Source organism: Salvelinus sp. IW2-2015, linkage group LG7, assembly GCF_002910315.2.
Source record: "Salvelinus sp. IW2-2015 linkage group LG7, ASM291031v2, whole genome shotgun sequence".
Classification (NCBI taxonomy): domain Eukaryota; kingdom Metazoa; phylum Chordata; class Actinopteri; order Salmoniformes; family Salmonidae; genus Salvelinus; species Salvelinus sp. IW2-2015.
Genome location: NC_036847.1, coordinates 4,768,583 through 4,782,771, shown reverse-complemented (window position 1 = coordinate 4,782,771; position 14,189 = coordinate 4,768,583). Strand labels below are relative to the sequence as shown.

At 41.1% G+C, this 14,189-nt stretch overlaps 1 protein-coding gene across 7 annotated transcripts in view; it reads left to right on the top strand.

The window, feature by feature from the left end:
* The first annotated feature begins 304 nt into the window (after positions 1-304).
* The window catches only part of LOC111966890 (death-inducer obliterator 1), a 70,303-nt gene continuing 56,418 nt past the window's right edge, over positions 305-14,189 (top strand). For all 7 annotated transcript variants that reach the window (XR_011480162.1, XR_011480164.1, XR_011480163.1 and 4 more), the window contains exon 1: positions 305-390. The gene's annotated coding sequence lies outside the window, so the exon portion shown is untranslated. The remainder of the gene's footprint in view (positions 391-14,189) is intronic.

Below are 14,189 nucleotides of genomic sequence, written 5' to 3'. Positions count from 1 at the left end.
TTAAGGGCAAATGGAAGGAGKATTAGGACTTCTTGGCAGGCTACTGTTTGAGCAGAGAAGGCAGATTTTGTACTAACTTGCTTTTTTGTAGCTATACTCTTGAGCCTCTTGCAAAAAGTGTTTGTCATAAGTTGCATCTGCTGTCCAGGTAGGGTTTATATAGAAGTATCACTGAAATATGTGAGAATAAAAACATTTAACCTCTCACACCTGCGCCATCAATTGACCTCGCGAGCACTGCATCATATATCCAGCGTACACCAAACTTCTCGCGACAGATTTATTTCAACCGCGAGAGCGAGAACAAAACTCTCACAGTGGAGGAGAAGAGAAAATGGAAGGTTGTGTAGGCTTCGTCTTATGATAGGACACAGCTGGATAACCAGAAAGGTATTGTTTAAAACAATTCTCGTTAGATGAACGTATGCAATGATATCTTACAACAACAGTTTGTTAGATGCAAGGTAGCCAAATTAATTTACACTTAAAAAAAGTCACGCGGTATGTATGGCTGCTTGACCCTGGACTGTGCATAGGTCAGTAAGCTAGCTACCGCTACTATAGTTAGTATACGTTATTGTAGTAAATTAGTGTCCAACTGTGTTCTTTTTGGTTTTGTATTAATAATGGATGGTTGGTATGGTAGATAAATATGCCCCCTTCACTTTTATGCCACCTTCACTTTTTTTGTTATACTGCTATCCATAATAATACTAACTATACACTCTGCTTGGCCAGCAAGCTAGTTTAAATTGTTTTCTTTTTTAGAACCAAATCTAAAAAAAAATATGGAAATTGAGCCCCACAGTGGTCGTGTCATAATACCCATAACACCTAGCGGTCAAAGACTGAAATGGTTCCAATCGTTTTTTCACCATTTAAAGCTGCAATATGTGTCCAAATTCACATACAAATGTGAGTTAAATATCTGTCATTCTCATTCAAAGCAAGTCTAAGAAACGCTAGATCTGTTCCATGTGTGCTATTTCTATGCTTCCAGTGCTTGTGTTTTGTTCTTGTATTTTTTTACTCTTGGTTTTGAACACCAGCGTCAAACAGCTGAAAATACAGTATGTTGCTTATGGAAAATGTATTTCACAATGGTTTAGATGGTACAATTATTCTCTACACTAAACTTGCTTGTTTTGTCACAAACTGAAATTAGGCAAACTAATAACATATCAACCAGGAAATGGCGGAGCAATTTCTGCATAGTGCATCTTCAATTTTARGCTTAGCCTGGCGTGTAAATCTTTCAGACAAAGTGACTTATCAATATATTAGGCTCTATTTACTATTAGTAGAAAATTCAAATTAGCATCCTGCAAGTCATCTCCCGCTGACACCATTGCTGACATCTATTTGCTACCTTGATCCCATTAATCTACTGTTCCATATTTTATTGAACTAATATTTGTATTATGAATTTGGACTTGTCTTGTACAGAACTATCCTAGTAGCAGTCAGGTATTTGTGTCATGAGTACTAGGCTAGTTTTTTGCAAAGAAGCTATATAGCTAGCTACCTACCTAGATATTAGCAACATATTCAGTGCATTCGGAAAGTATTCAGACCCCTTGACTTTTTCCACATTTTGTTACGTTACAGCCTTATAATAAAATTGATCAAATAGTCCCCCCCCCTCAAACTACACACAACCCCCCCTTAATGAAAAGGAAACACAGGTTTTTAGAGATTTTTGCTAAAAATAAATAATGAAATCACATTTACATAAGTATTCAGACCCTTTACTCAGTACTTTGTTGAAGCACCTTTGGCAGCGATTACAGCCTCGTCTTCTTGGGTATGATGCTACAAGCTCGGGACACCTGTATTTGGGGAGTTTCTCCCATTCTTCACTGCAGATCCACTCATGCTCTGTCAGGTTGGATGGGGAGCGTTGCTACACAGCTATTTTCAGGTATCTCCAGAGATGTTCGATTGGGTTCAAGTTCGGACCTTGGCAGGGCCAGTCGAGGACATTGARAGACTTATCCTGAAGCTATCCTGCATTGTCTTGGCTGTGTGCTTAGGGTCATTGTCCTGCTGGAAGGTGAACCTTCGCCCCAGTCTGAGGTCCTGAGGGCTCTGGAGCAGATTTTCATCAAGGATCTCTCTGTACTTTGCTCGGTTCATATTTTCCTCGATCCTGACTAGTTTCCCAGTCCCTGCTGCTGAAAAACATAATGTAAAACATGATGCTGCCACCATGCTTCACCGTAAGGATGGTGCCAGATTTCCTCCAGACATGACCCTTGGCATTCAGGCCTTAGAGTTCAATCTTGGTTTCATCAGACCAGAGAATCTTGTTTGTCTTTTAGGTGCCTTTTGGCAAACTCCAAGCTGGCTGTCATGTGCCTTTTTAATGAGAAGTGGCTTCYGTCTGGCCGTTACCATAAAGGCCTGATTGGTGGAGTACTGTAGAGATGGTTGTCCTTCTGGAAGGTTCTCCCGTCTCCACAGAGGAACTCTAGAGCTCTGTCAGAGTGACCATTGGGTTTTTGGTYACCTCCCTTACCAAGGCCCTTCTAATCAAATAAAATGTTATTGGTCACATATATGTTTAGCAGATGTTGTTGCGGGTGTAGCGAAATGCTTGTGTTTCTAGCTCCAACAGTGACGTAATATCTAACAATTTCACAATACACATCTAAAGGAATGGAATTAAGAATATCAATATTTGGACAAGCAATGTCGGAGCAGCATAGACTAAAATACAGTAGAATAGAATACAGTGTATACATATGAGATGAGTAATGCAAAATATGTAAACATTATGAAAGTGGCCATTGATTTCAAATCTATGTATATAGGGCAGCAGTCTCTAATGTGCTAGTGATGGCTATTTAACAGTCTGATGGCCTTGAGATGGATTCTGTTTTTCAGTCTCTAGGTCCCAACTTTGATGCACCTGTAACTGACCTCACCTTCTAAATGATATCGGGGTGAACAGGCAGTGGCTTGGGTGGTTGTTGTCCTTGATGATCTTTTTGACCTTCCTGTGACATCGGGTGGTGTAGGTGTCCTGGAGGGCAGGTTGTTTGCCCCCGGTGATGCGTTGGGCAGACCTCACCMCCTTCTGCAGAGCCCAGGYGGTGATACAGCCCGACAGGATGCTCTCRATTGTGCATCTGTAAAAGTTTGAGGGTTTTAGGTGCCAAGCCAAATTWCTTCAGCCTCCTGAGGTTGAAGAGGTGCTGTTGCACCTTCTTCACCACACTGTCTGTGTGGGTGGACCATTTCAGTTTGTCAGTGATGTGTCAGTGATTCTCCTCTGCGGTCCCCTTGATGTGGATAGGGGGGTGCTCCCTCTGCTGTTTCCTGAAGTCCACGATCAGCTCCTTTGKTTTGTTGAGGTTATTGTCCTGGAACCACAYTCCYAGGGACCTCACCACCTCCCTGTAGGATGTCTCGTCATTGTTGGTAATCAGGCATACTATTGTTGTCATCTGCAAACTTGATGATTGTGTTGGAGGCTTGCGTGGCCACGCAGTCATGGGTGAACAGGRAGTASAGGAAGGGGCTGAGCATGCACCCTTGTGGGGCCCCTGTGTATAGGATCAGCAAAGTGGAGGTGTTGTTTCCTACCTTCACCACCTGGGGGCGGCTYGTCAGGAAGTCCAGGACCCAGTTGCACAGGGCGGTGTTCAGACCCAGGTCTCGAGCTTAATGATGAGCTTGGAGGGYACTATGGTGTTGAATGCTAAGCTATAGTCAATGAACAGCATTCTTACATAGGTATTCCTCTTGTYCRGATKGGATTGTGCAGTGTGATGGCGATTGCATCGTCTGTGGATCCATTGGGGCGGTAAGGAAATTGAAGTGGGTCTAGGGTGTCAGGTAAGGTAGAGGKAATATGATCCTTGACWAGTCTCTCAAAGCACTTCATGATGACAGAAGTGAGTGCTACAGGGCGATAGACATTTAGTTCAGTTAACTTTGCTTTCTTTTYTTTGGTACCCTTCCTCAGATWTGTGCCTCAACACAATCCTGTCTCAGAGCTCTACGGACAATTCCTACGACCTCATGGCTTGGTTTTTCCTCTGACATGCACTGTCAACTGTGGGACCTTATGTAGACAGGTGTGTGCCTTTTCAAATCATGTCCAGTCAATTGAATTTACCACAGGTGGACTTCAATCAAGTTGTAGAAACATCTCAAGGATGATCAACAGAAACAGGATGCACATGAGCTCAATTTCCAGTCTCATAGCAAAGGGTATGAATACTTATGTAAATAAGGTATTTCTGCTTTTTTAAATTTTTAATAAACTTTGAAATTTTTCTAAAAACCTGGTTTCACTTTGTCATTATGGGGTATTGTGTGTAGATTGAAAAAATATATACACTACTGTTCAAAAGTTTTTGGGTCACTTAGACATGTCCTTGTTTTGTCCATTAAAATTGATCAGAAATACAGTGTAGACATTGTTGTAAATGACTATTGTAGCTGAATTTTTTATCGAATATCTACGTTGGCGTACAGAGGCCCATTATCAGCAACCATCACTCCTGTGATGGCACATTGTGTTAGCTAATCCAAGTGTATCATTTTAAAGGGCTAATTGATCATTAAAAAAACCTTTTGCAATTATGTTAGCACAGCTGAAAACAGTTGTGCTGATTAAAGAAGCAATAATACTGACCTCCTTTAGACTAGTTGAGTATCTGTAGCGTCAGCATTTGTGTGTTCGATTACAGGCTCAAAATGGCCAGAAACAAATAACTTTCTTCTGAAACTCGTCAGTCTATTCTTGTTCTGAGGAATTAAGGCAATTCCATGCGAGAAATTTCCAGAACCTGAAGATCTCGTACGACGCTGTGTACTACTCCCTTCACAGAACAGGGCAAACKGGCTCTAACCAGATTAGAAAGAGGAGTGGGAGGCCCCTGTGYACAACTGAGCAAGAGGACAAGTACATTAGTGTCTAGTTTGAGAAACAGAAGCCTCACAAGTCCTCAACTGKCAGCTTCATTAAATAGTACCTGCAAAACACCAGTCTCAATGTCAACAGTGAAGAGGYGACTCCGGGAGGCTGGCCTTCTAGTCAGAGTTCCTCTGTCCAGTGTCAGTGTTCTTTTGCCCATTTTAATCTTTTATTTTTATTGGCCAGTCTGAGATATGGCTTTTTCTTTGCAACTCTGCCTAGAAGGCCAGCATCCCGGAGTCGCCTCTTCACTGTTGACRTTGAGACTGGTGTTTCACATAAGTTCTGAACCTATATACATTTTACTGATACAGTATATTTTACATTGGTTACCTTGTTAGTCCCACCCTTCAGCTCCACTCAACCCCTCTAATCTAATCTATCTCTTAACTCCATCCATTTTTATTTCTGTTTCAAATCAAAATCAAATTTTATTTGTCAAACGCTCGAATACAACAGGTGTAGACGTTAGTGAAATTCTTACTTACAAGCCCTTAACCAACAATGCAGTTTTAAGAAAATACCTATGTAAAAAATAATTAAAGAGCTGCAGAAAAATAACGAGCGAGGATATATAGAGGGGGTACCAGTACAGAGTCAATGTGCGGGGGCACTGGTTAGTCGAGGTAATTGAGGAAATATATATACATGTGGTTAGAGTTATTAAAATGAGTTATGCATAGATAACAGTAGCAGCAGTGTAAAAGGGTGGGGGGGACAATGCAAGTAGCCATTTGATTAGCTGTTCAGTAGTCCTATGGCTTGGGGGTAGAAGCTGTTTAGAAGCCTCTTGGACCTAGACGTGGCGCTCTGGTACCGCTTGCCGTGCATTAGCAGAGAGAACAGTCTATAACTAGGGTGCTGGAGTCTTTGACAATTTTTAGGGCGTTCCTCTGACACTGCCTGGTATAGAGGTCCTGGATGGCAGGAAGCTTGGCCCCAGTGATGTACTGGGCCGTACGCACTACCCTCTGTAGTGCCTTGCAGTCGGAGGCCGAGCAGTTGCCATACCAGGCAGTGATGCAACCAGTCAGGATGCTCTCGATGGTGCAGCTGTAGAACCTTTTGAGGATCTGAGAACACATGCCAAATCTTTTCAGTCTCCTGAGGGGGAATAGGTTTTGTCATTCCCTCCTCACGACACTATTAAATTAAATATTTTTTGACTGAAGTCATTTCTCTTCACGACTGTCTTGGTGTGCTTGGACCATGTTAATTTGTTGGTGACGTGGACACCAAGGAACTTGAAGCTCTCAACCTGCTCCACTACAGCCCGGTCGATGAGAATGGGGCGTGCTCGGTCCTCCTTTTCCTTTAGTCCACAATCATCTCCTCAGTCTTGATCACGTTGAGGGAGATGTTGTTGTCCTGGCACCATATATTTTTCAACTGTGCTGTGATGTTTCACAAAGGTTCTGGACCTTTCTGTTCTCGTAATTTATACAGATTGTAAATTAAAGATACACATTTTTGCTAAGAGTATTATTGATCGATTGCCTATGTGTTTTCAAATCACCCAGCAGTGCTATTTGCAGAGTTGGCTCCTGGTAATTGTTGCAATTCTTCAGCCAATCCTGGACCTGCGATCAAAAACAAGCTACATATGGACAGTACCAAAACAAATGATCTCATAATTCTGTCTCTTCGCAGCAACATCTGCAGAGCTGGGATGGTTGTATCCCCCATATATATAACATTATTTTGGTTGCAAGAATTTTGTATAGTCTTATAAATTTAAAAAGATATTACGTTTTGAATCCGGCGTCGTTTTGCCTATCAGTTCATAAACCAGGTGCCATGGATTCCGTACATCAAAAATCTCTTCCCAACTATTTTGCGATCTGTATGCCACAGCTGTAATTTGTTTGTCCTTATAAAACTGTAATAGTTTTATCACAATTTTCTTTAACCAATTTTGGTTTTTAATACAGGTCTGACAGACAAATTCCTGTTTCCCCCTTCCACTTCCGCCCGTTCCCCCCTTCCGCCTCTTCATTGTTTGCAGTAATGCTGCCATTAGTTGGTTGTAGTTTTGGGAGAGCAGATATTTTATATGTATGTTAGCTGCATGTGTGACAACTCCACCAGTCCTATTTATGATTGATCAAGTACTATATTTGAGTTTAGCCATAATATTTGTTGTATTATTTGTTCTGTCTTTTCTGCTGGATTAAACAGAAATTGCAACCAACTTTCTATGGCTTGTTTTAAAAATAGCAATATTTTGGAGATTATTTCATTTTCAAAGAACCGAAAGTGAGAGGTATTCATTTGAATAAAGGGAAAWGGACATTCTTGAACAAGGGGTAAGACATTCTTACTAATCTGCTAGAGAACCATTTCGGATTTAAGTATAACATGCTGACCACACTGCCCGCGTGCACGAGCGTTGCAAATGCATGTTATTCAATAATTGCGCCCACACTGCTCGCGCGACAACGAGCGTCTGTGTAGCCAGGCGCTAAAATAGAACTTGGGTCTATTTGTGATGCTTGATGCGCTGCAAGTCCCGCCTCTCCCATCTTCTCATTGGTTTTTACCCACRTGGGTGATTGAAAGATGAGCTGAGGTCCACACTCCAGTCCAGTTGGTGGTGGTAATGTGCCTTAAAGTTGGTTGCCAACTTCCATATAAAGTCCAAAGAAGAAGTTTGAAGGAGGAGGGATTACTAGAAACAAACTCAGTTTACCCTTTTTGCTCATATAATTAAAAAAGCTGGTCGCTAGGTGTAGGCAAGGCCATAGCAAATAGGTAAACTGGGATATGACTAAAGAGTTAATCAGGGTGATTCTTTTAGACAGTTATTTTTAATTTCCATTGTAGCAAGATCTTATCTATAAACGTTCTATTAAAATGTATTGTAGTGAGAATTTCTTTATTTCGGGATATGAGTACTGAGTATGTCCACATCACTGTCAAACCATTTTTATTGGYAAACTACACAGTAATGTAAAAGTAGTATTTTTTTGTAAACCAATACGTATTATAAACTGGGTGGTTGGAGCCCTGAATGCTGATTGGCTGATAGCCGTGGTATATCAGACCATATACCACGGGTATGACAAAGCATTTATTTTTACTGCTCTAATTACGTTTGTAACCAGTTTATAATAGCAWTAAGGCACATCTGGGGTTTGTGGTATATGGCCATGGCTAAGGGCTGTATTGAGGAACTCCGCGTTGCATCGTGCATAAGAACAGCCCTTAGCTGTGGTATATTGGCCAAATACCACACCCCCTTGGGCCTTATTACTTAAATATACACTTTTGGTGTAATTCATAATTTGGTTGTAATCCAGAGAGGTTAGAAAAAGTAGGCTGAGGAGGGATCCAAATTGTGGATTTAAAAGAATGTGAATCATCCGCTTACAGTGATATTTTTGTTTTTAAACCCTGGGTTTCTAGCCCCTTGATATTATTGTTGGATCTGGCGCCAACAGAGATGGTCGCTTGGCTTCACGTTCTTAGGAAACTATGCAGTATTTAGTTTTTTTATGTAATTCTCTGTTTCACGGAGACATGGCTCACTTGGGATACGTTATCAGAGTTGGTACAGCCACCCGGTTTCTTCACGCATCGCACTGACAGAAACAAACATCTCTCTGGTAAGAAGAAGGGCGGGGTTGTATGCCTTATGATTAACGAGTCGTGGTGTGATCATAACAACATACAGGAACTCAAGTCCTTTTGATCACCGGACCTAGAATTCCTTACAACAAATGCCGACCGCATTATCTACCAAGAGAATTCTCTTCGATTATAATCCCAGCCGTGTATATCATCCCCCCCAAGCAGACACCTTGACGGCCCTGAAAGATCTTCATYGGACGCTATGTAAACTGGAAACCACATATCCTGAGGCTRCATTTATTGTAGCTGGGGATTTTAACAAGGCTAATCTGAAAACAAGGCTCCCGAAATTTTATCAGCATATCGAATGCGTGACCCGGGCTGGAAAAATTCTGGATCATTGCTACTCTAACTTCTGCGACGCATACAAAGCCCTCCCCCGCCCTCTTTTCGGCAAATCTGACCACGACTCCATTTTGTTGCTCCCAGCCGATAGACAGAAACTAAAACAGGAAACTCCCGTGCTCAGGTCTGTTCAACGCTGGTCCGACCAATCTGATTCCACGCTTCAAGATTGCTTCGATCACGTGGACTGGGATATGTTMCGGATAGCCTCAGGCGACAACATTGATGTATACGCTGATTCGATGAGCGAGTTTATTAGCAAGTGCATCGGTAATGTTGTACCCACAGTGACTATTAAAACCTTCCCCAACCAGAAACCGTGGATTGATGGCAGCATTCGCGCAAAACTGAAAGCGCGTACCACTGCTTTTAATCATGGCATAACGACCGGAAACATTACCGAATACAAACAGTGTAGCTATTCCCTCCGCAAGGCAATCAAACAAGCTAAGCATCAGTATAGAGACAAAGTAGAGTCGCAATTCAACAGCTCAGACACGAGACGTATGTGACAGGATCTACACTCAATCACGGATTACAAATAGAAAACCATCCCCGTCAAGGACACCGATGTCTTGCTCCCAGACCCCTTCACTTTTTCCACATTTTGTTACGTTAGTGTTATTCCAAAATTGATGATACAAATGTATAATTGTCATCAATCTACACACAATACCCCATAATGACAAAGCGAAAACAGTTTTTTGGACATTTTTACAAATTAATAAAAAATAATTAAAAAAAACTTATTTATATAAGTATTCATACCCTTTGCTACGAGACTCGAAGTTGAGTTCAGGTGCATCCTGTTTCCATTGATCATCCTTGAGATGTTTCTACAACCTGATTGGATTCCACCTGTGGTAAATTCAATTGATTGGACATGATTTGGAAAAGCGCACACTTATCTATAGAAGGTCCCACAGTTGACAGTGCATGTCAGAGCAAAAAACTAAGCCATGATGTTGAAGGAATTGTTCATAGAGCTCAGACAGGATTGTGTCGAGGCACAGATCTGGGGAAGGGTACAAAACATTTCTGCAGCATTGAAGGTCCCCAAGAACACAGTGGCCTCCATCATTCTTAAATGGAAGAAGTTTGGAACCACCTAGAGCTGACTACCCAGCCAAACTGAACAATTGGGGGAGGTGACCAATCAGGGAGGTGAACAAGAACCCAATGGTCACTGACAGAGCTCTAGAGTTCCTCTGTGGAGATGGGAGAACCTTCCAGAAGGACAACCTTTGCTGCAGCACTCCATCAATCAGGCCTTTATGGTTGAGTGGCCAGACGGAAGCCACTCTTCAGTAAAAGGCACGACAGCCCGTTTGGAGTTTGCCAAAAGGCACCTCTGGTCTGTTGAAACCAAGATTGAACTCTTTGGCCTGAATGCCAAGCAACATGTCTGGAGGAAACCAGGCACCACTCATCACCAGGCTAATACCATCCCTACTGTGATGCATGGTAGTGGCATGCTTTTCAGCAGCAGGAACTGAGAGACTAGTCAGGATCGAGGAAAAGATTAACTGAGCAAAGTACAGAGATCCTTGCTGAAAACCTGCTCCAGAGCTCTCTTGACCTCAGACTGGGGCGAAGGTTCCCCTTCCAAAATGGCAACGACCCTAATCACACAGCCGAGACAACGCAGGAGTGGCTTCGGGACAAGTCTCTGAATGTCCTTGAGTGACCCAGCCAGAGCCCGGACTTGAACCCAATCGAACATATCTGGAGAGACCTGAAAATAGCTGTGCAGCGATGTTCCCCATCCTACCTGACAGAGCTTGAGAGGATCTGCAGAGAAGACTGGGTGAAATTTCCCAAATACAGGTGTCCCAAGCTTGTAGCGTCATCAAATGTATTTATAACGCCCTTCTTACATCAGCTGATATCTCAAAGTGCTGTACAGAAACCCATCCTAAAACCCCCAAACAGCAAGCAATGCAGGTGTAGAAGCATACCCAAGAAGACTCATGGCTGTAATTGCTGCCAAAGGTGCTTCAACAAAATACTGAGTAAAGTGTCTGAATACTTATGTAAATGTGATATTTCAGGTTTTTATTTTGAATGCGTTTGCAAAATAATTTTGAAACTGTTTTTGCTTTATCATTATGGGGTATTGTCTGTGTAGATTGATGAGGGGGGAAAACTATTTAATAAATTTTAGAATAAGGCTGTAACGTAACAATGTGGAAAAAGTCAAGGGGTCTGAATACTTTCCGAATGGGGTTGTGTATATATAAATTCCAGTAGTACTTTATCCAAAGCCTTTTCAAAGTCAGCTATGAATACCAGGCCTGGTTTCCTAGATTTTTAATATTGTTCTATTGTTTTACAGTACTTGTCTTGTATTATCTTCAATGTATTGTCCATGTAAAAACCCTGTCTGATTAGGATGAATAATATCCGACAATACCTTTTTAATTCTATGCGCTTTGCACTTTGCTCAATTTTTAAAAACATGCTAATAATGGTCCTCTGAGTACATCAAAAAGGTTTGGTATACCTCAACTGTTATGCCATCCAACCTTGGAGTTTTCCCAGACTTAAAGGCTTTAATTGCATCAAGAAGTTCCTCTGTAATTTGGCCTTCACTTGAGTCTTTCTGTACAGCTGTTAATTTTACATGATTAATTGGGAAAACATTCATACAATTAACTTTGGTTAGTAAGATGGAGGAGATCGAAACGAAAACATATGCTTAAAGTACTTTGCTTCCTCTTTTCAAAATATTGTTTGGGGAATAATGGGTGATTCTGTCATTTGTAATAAGTTTCAGAAAATTATTTTTGGTATAATTCTTTGTTGAAGAGTAAAAAAATTATTTGGACATTTCCCCCCATCTTTCATCCAGTTCACTTTATTTTTTTATAAATAATTACACTCGATCTTTCTTGATGTTCCTTCATTTCTCATTCTCCTCTAACTTATTCTGTGCCTCAATGGTACAGTTTTTATTGCTATCTATCTGTACGGTTAGTCCTTCTATTTCCTTTGTTAAATGGACTCTTTTGGCCTAAATTGCTTTTGTTTTGGAGAGTTTGAATTCATGGCGTCTAAAGGCACATTTAAAAGTGCCCCATACAATAAGGACACTATATTAACAGAAGAAGAGAAACTATAATACATATAACACAAATATACATCCAATAGGCTTTGATTAAATTTCCAATATCCTCGTTCACGTGGAAATTCTTGGAAGACTAATTTATATGCCATTTATTTGATGGTCTCATACCCATATTTTACCAGATCCTCTTCTCCTTCAGCCGGTAGAGGTCTTTCTTTAATCCCTTATCATTTCTGGCAACTATATKAACAAGGTGAMATCTTTCAATTCATGGTGTCAGAWTGMACTGCTGTATTAAAGCAATTCAGGAGAACTAACTTGTTGACAAATTCTGCTGCAGATTCTAAGCCAGATTAACTAATTGCAGAATGTGTCCATAATCATGAATTAATAAGCATATTTATTTGACAWGAATGTTCATAGTCAATCACGGCAAACACCAGAACTCCAACAATTACATTGTTTTTAAAGAAATCTAAATGGTAAACAATGCATACATATGCCTTTTATACATAACATATAAAAGCTCTGATTTTAAGTAAATATTGAATGATTTATTCATCAATGCCACAAACCTGGGACATCGAAGAGCACTATATTTACTATCTGAGAACGCACAGATTCTTCATTTCCATTTGAGGAATTAGACCAGCACAAATAACACAATGTAAACCGCATACTGTGATTTGGTGGGTGAGTTACAAATGGAAAACCTGGATGTGTAAGGTAGGTTTTTTATAAAAAAGTGTTTCTCAACAGAACGACAAACACACTTGACAGACTCAACAAAGAAGCCATGCCTAATACGCAGCTATAATAACACCATTCTTGTCAATTTAACAACACTTTTAAACGTGTTGCTGAGTCTAGATGKTTTCAAATCAGGAGAAGAAGTGAARGAAGCAGCATAGGGAAAATGGGTGAAGGTAGGGTGGGTTTATAGAGATAAGATGGAGAGTTCCAAAGTGGCTGAAGTTGAGGGAACATGGGGCATAGAAGGCATAGTGTGGAATAAGGTGTAGTTAAAGAGATGGTTGGCTATGGAATACACAAAATGGGGTGCTGTTGTGCTTCTGCACCCCTTTTAGGTYGTCATAAATATCTGKCCCCTGTCCCWCTGCGYTATTCCATCTGTTGCAGCATTTAAAATCGTGGTCTTCGTGTGTCTGTGAATCACAATATTAAAGACGATGAGTGATCACAGCATTTCTACAAATTGAGCCATAGACAATACAACTTAAGCATTGAGGAGWRCATTTTGTTGACAACATGGTGGTTTACACTATGTCTACTGTGTGTGAATGATGGAAGAATCTTACCCCAGCTGTAKGTCCATTTGRGTGTGTGTGGTCACTTAGGACTGCACATCAACCAGTACTGGGACCATTGGAGACTTGGGATACTTGCTCTCAAAGTGCTGCTTGGATGTCTTTGGGTCTGTACTTCTAAAGGTCAAGTACAAAATGGAGGAAGATAACAATCTGTGGCTTAGATTGAAATCAAAGTTGACACAAATGATAAACTAAGAAATACGATGCAACAAACTGCTCCACATATGAAAGACMGTACCACACAGGCCAGTACAATAGCCTACACATGGAGAGRAACCTAAAGGCACATACAGTACCAACCAATACTACTCACCCGACAGACATGGCAGGTGTACTGTGGACCTGTGCTGCCTTGGCTTCTGGTTCGGRGCTGCTCCCTTAGTAGCCGCCGCCATGGCATCAGTCAACAAGTTAAAGTTCAACTTGAGAGTGGAGCATGCATTATACAGTGCCTTCAGAAAGTATTTACAAGCCTAAATGAGTTCAGGAGTAAAAATGTGTTTTATAAGTCACATAAGTTGCATGKACTCACTCTGTGTGCAATAATGGTGGTTAACATGATTTTGAATGACTACCTCATCTCTGTACCCCACACATAMAATTATCTGTAAGGTCCCTCAGTCGAGCAGACATTGAATATCCCTTTGAGCATGGTGAAGTTATTAATTACACTTTGGATGGGGTGTCAATACACCCAGTCACTACAAGGATACAGGCGTTCTTCTTAACCTCTCTAGGGTATGTGGGACGGTAGCGTCTCACCTCRTCAACAGCCAGTGAAACTGCAGGGCGCCAAATTCAAAACAACAGAAATCCAATAATTAAAATTCCTGAAACATACAAGTATTTTACACCATTTTAAAGATACACTTGTTGTAAATCCAGTCAC